Source organism: Staurois parvus, unplaced genomic scaffold (assembly GCF_062004578.1).
Source record: "Staurois parvus isolate SC_StPar_1 unplaced genomic scaffold, SC_StPar_1.0 ptg000217l, whole genome shotgun sequence".
NCBI lineage: Eukaryota > Metazoa > Chordata > Amphibia > Anura > Ranidae > Staurois > Staurois parvus.
The window spans coordinates 686,172-690,542 of NW_028318013.1; the positions used below are offsets into that span (position 1 = coordinate 686,172).

General features: G+C 43.1%; 1 non-coding gene across 1 annotated transcript; it reads right to left on the bottom strand.

Annotated features, from left to right (window-relative positions):
* Positions 1-207: 207 nt before the first annotated feature.
* On the bottom strand, positions 208-279 carry TRNAT-CGU (transfer RNA threonine (anticodon CGU)). Its single transcript has one exon. It is a non-coding gene; the product is annotated as a tRNA-Thr (tRNA).
* Between the last annotated feature and the right edge of the window lie 4,092 nt (positions 280-4,371).

The window sequence follows — 4,371 nt, forward strand, 5'->3', positions numbered from 1 at the left end:
TAAATCCTCCCACAATGGAAAAAAAAATGCTTCCAATATATTTTAGAAATGTAACAAATAATCTACCTGTATACATTTACAGTATTTGCCTTTGATTCTGCTGCTGACTACTTCATAACTTGATTTCAAAAGTCAGTTGACAGATTAGATTAGTAAGTAGAAAAAGACTTTAATAATGTATTGTAATGTATTAAAAAGTACCTGTGTAGGCACGGACGGGGTTCGAACCCGTGATCTTCGGTTTACGAGACCGACGCCTTACCACTTGGCCACCGCGCCTGCGTCTAGTTGGGAAATATACGCTCCTCATCTTCCCGTCTACTGCACATGTGACCAGTGTTTTGATCAAATTGTGCGGCTTTCTTAGGTGTTTTTATATTTAAAACATCTTTGTTACTGAATCTACTGTAGCTATGCCACGAGTATGTATCCATGTTTGTTTCCGGTGCACAGTGATAGTACCGAATGTCATGTACAATAAATCTAATCCCGCGGCTGCGTATATTCTCCGTATTTATCATCACTGATGTTTATCCCTCGCGCTGCTTGTATTTTGTACAAATGTTCCACTTCCTCGCAACGAATTCGTTCGTTTTCCCGCCTCAGTACACCCGTGACGTCACTGAACTGGGTGTGGGGATGCCGCGGGCTTTCACTTTCGTTTACCTCACCACAGATAATGGACGTAACACGGTTATGTTTAATGCGTTGAAATATTTCGATGCTCCAGCCATGCAGTGAACTGAGAGACACAAGTAATGGCTGGCTTTCATTAGAAAGTATTCCTATTGTATTGTATTGTGGGTGTTGAGAAAAGTGCTCCTCGTGTTAAGGGGCTGGATATTGGGGTTGGCGTTCACCTGACATATTTTACACTGTTCAGCCATAACTGGATGACTGCTGTCAGGTAACATGAATAACATTGCTATGTTATTACAATGGCATCTGGAAGGGGGTGGGATATATTAGGCAACAAGTGAACAGGTAGTCCCTGAAACTGAAAACAAAAAAAGTGGGTAAGAGCAAAGCTGGCCATGCATGTTTTAAAATTCAGGTGGTTCAGCGGGGACCAGGCATATTTTGCTCCATGTACGGGTAGGCTGGTTGTACACAAGCCAATCTATCAACTGACGTGTGTACTACCAACCTGTTGGAACATTTTTACTTGATCAGTGCCGCTGGCTATAGCTGGCAGTGCTGATCAGTGTATTCTGGTAGCAGGCAAGTCTCCCCACTGTCAGAATACAATAGTGGGTGTGTGTTTGGGGGATAGCCAATCCACATGGATGGATCGTCTTTTTTTCCTTCAACCAGCTGGTTGAACAAAAAAAAAAAAGACTTATGTATGGCCATAATGAGGGCCAATGTATGGCCACAACGAGGGCCAATGTAATGTAACGACTAGATGACTGGGTCAGAGCAACTCCAACACTGCAACTCTTGTGGGATGTTCTGGTCAGCAGTGGTCAGGACTGACCAAAAGTGGTCCAAAGAAGGAAAATCAGGGTCATGAACATCCAAGGGTCATTGAAGCATGTGGGGAGCAAAGGCTGGCCCGTGTAGTCTGACCCAATAGAGGAGCTACTGTTACTCAAATTCTGAAAAAGTTCATGCTGGTTCCAGTAGAAAGGTGTCAGAACACACAGTGCATGTTTGTTGCATATGGGGCTGCACATCACATGGGGTGCCCATGCTGACCCATGTCCTCATCCAAGAGCATCTACAATGGGCATGTGAGCATCGAAAACTGGACCATGGAGAAATGAAAAGAAGGTGGGATGTGCTGGAAAAACAAGTCCGATCCATGAAGGCCCTACATTGCAATTTACAGGACTTCTAGTGGTTCTAAAGCTTTAAGGTTTTTCACAATACATTCTATACATTAAAGTGAAGAACCTTCTGTGCTGCAGGATCCCCTCCAGCCCCCCCTTATACCTACCTGAGTCTGATCCAAACCAGCGATGTGCACGAGAGCAGAGGCTCTTGCCGCTGTCTCTCTCCTCCCTGGAAAGATTGTTTGGCTCCATGATGTGCCGAGCCAGCGGGGGTAGGGCCGAGCCACCCGCTCTGTGTCAATGGACACAGACAGGGCGGCTCTGGAGCAAACTTACACGGGTGCCCCATGGAAATCAGCTTTCCATGGGAGCATCCGCTGAAGAGGAGAAGCCTGAAGCATCGGCGGCAGACTCCAGAAGAGGAAGATCCAGGCTGCTCTGTGCAATTATTATTATTATACAGGATTTATATAGCGCCAACAGTTTGCTCAGCGCTGTACATTATAATGGGAGACAGTACAGTAACAATACGATTCAATACACGGTGGTTCGAGGGCCCTGCTCCTTGGAGCTTACAATCTAGGAGCAATACCATTACACAGAGCAGGTAAGTATGCCATATTTGTTATTTTAGTAAAAAAAAATAGAATGCTGCTTTAAAGGATCTGCTACTGACAGCATAGTGAAAGATACCACAGTATACCTTTAGAGGTCTAGTGGCATCAATTCATCAACAGGTTATAGTGGGTTGGTTTAATATAATAGCTAATAGGTGTATGTCCCTAGTTGTCAGTACTGTCAATCGTCCATAGAACTGGAATTATTTGGGTTCTTATCTTGGGCAGGTTTGATCTTAATCACCACTTGAGTTCAAAGGCCCTTTTCTCGATAAACCTCCTTGAGTGCAAGTATTTTTGAATGGTTTTGGTGATATCTTGCTTCTGCATGTTATATCTTTTAGTATTTGTAATCTACCTTAGCATATCATACATCTTTTTTTAGAGACAGGCTGGGTTTTTATTTGGTAGCAAACTAGGATATATACTATATTGCCAAAGGTATTGCCCCCCCCCCCCCTCCAAATCATTGGATTCAGGTGTTCCAATCACTTCCATGGCCACAGGTGTATAAAATCAAGCACCTAGGCATGCGGACTGCTTCTACAAACATTTGTGAAAGAATGGGTCGTTCTCAGGAGCTCAGTGAATTCAAGAATAGTATAGGTTGCCATCTGTGCAATAGGTCCATCCATGAAATTTCCTTGCTACTAAATATTCCACGGCCAACTGTTAGTGGAAGTGCACAGAAGTCGCCAACTGTCTGCAGAGTCAATAGCTAAAGACCTCCAAACTTTGTGTGGCCTTCAGATTAGCACAACAACAGTGCATAGAGAGCTTCATGGAATGGGTTTCCATGGCCAAGCAGCTGCATCCAAGCCTTACATCACCAAGTGCAATGCAAAACGTCACATGCGGTGGTGTAAGGTGTGCCTCCACCGGATGTGTTCTTTGGAGTGATGAATCACGCTTCTGGGTTTGGAGGTTGCCAGAAGAATGGTACTTGCCTGATTGCATTGTGCCAAGTGTAAAGTTTGGTGGAGGGGGGATTATGGTGTGGGATTGTTTTTTAGGGGTTGGGCTTGGCCCCTTAGTTCCAGTGAAGGGAACTCTTAAGGTATCAGCATACCAAGACATTTTGGAAAATTTCATGCTCCCAACTTTGTGGAAACCGTTTGGGGATGGCCCCTTCCAGATGACTGAGCACCAGTGCACAAAGCAAGGTCCATAAAGACATGGATGAGCGAGTTTGGGGTGGAAGAACTTGACTGGCCAGAGTCCTGACCTCAACTGGATAGAACACCTTTGGGATGAATTAGAGCAGAGACTGGGAGCAGGCCAACATCAGTGCCTGACCTCACAAATGTGCTTCTGGAAGAATGGTCAAACATTCCCTTAGACACACTCCAAAACCTTTTGGACAGCCTTCCCAGAAGAGTTGAAGCTTTATAGCTATAAAGGGTGGGCCAACTCAATATTGAACCCTGCGGACTAAGACTGGGATGCCTTTAAAGTTCATGTGCGTGTAAACGTAGGCGTCCCAGTACTTTTGACAATATAGTGTAGATTTTTTATTTCCTTGCATTTATTGAGAATAAATAGTAAGATATTTTTATTAAATTACAATTTCCTGTATTTTTTTCCACTCTAATGTTTATGTATTTGCACATCTCATATATTTACCCCCAAAATAAATCAACAAAGTCTTCTGATTAAAACTATGTCTCATTAGTACAACATTTATGTAACATAGCAGAAATTGATGAAGCGCAAACTGAACATATGCATTTCACTTAAAGAGAACTTTATTCTGCTATCAATGCTAAATTCTTAGCGTAATATTAAGACAAAATGAAGTCACGTTGACGAGGGCACAAATTAGCACAATTGCAACTTTTTCACAGGTTTGTGATCACTAAAAATTGAGCATTATATGACTTTGTAGAAAAGAGGTATATTCCTGCTGTGGATTAGGCAATCCAGTGTTTGGCCTTAAAGTATTACTAAACCTACAACAGTAAAATCAGTCTGTATATGCA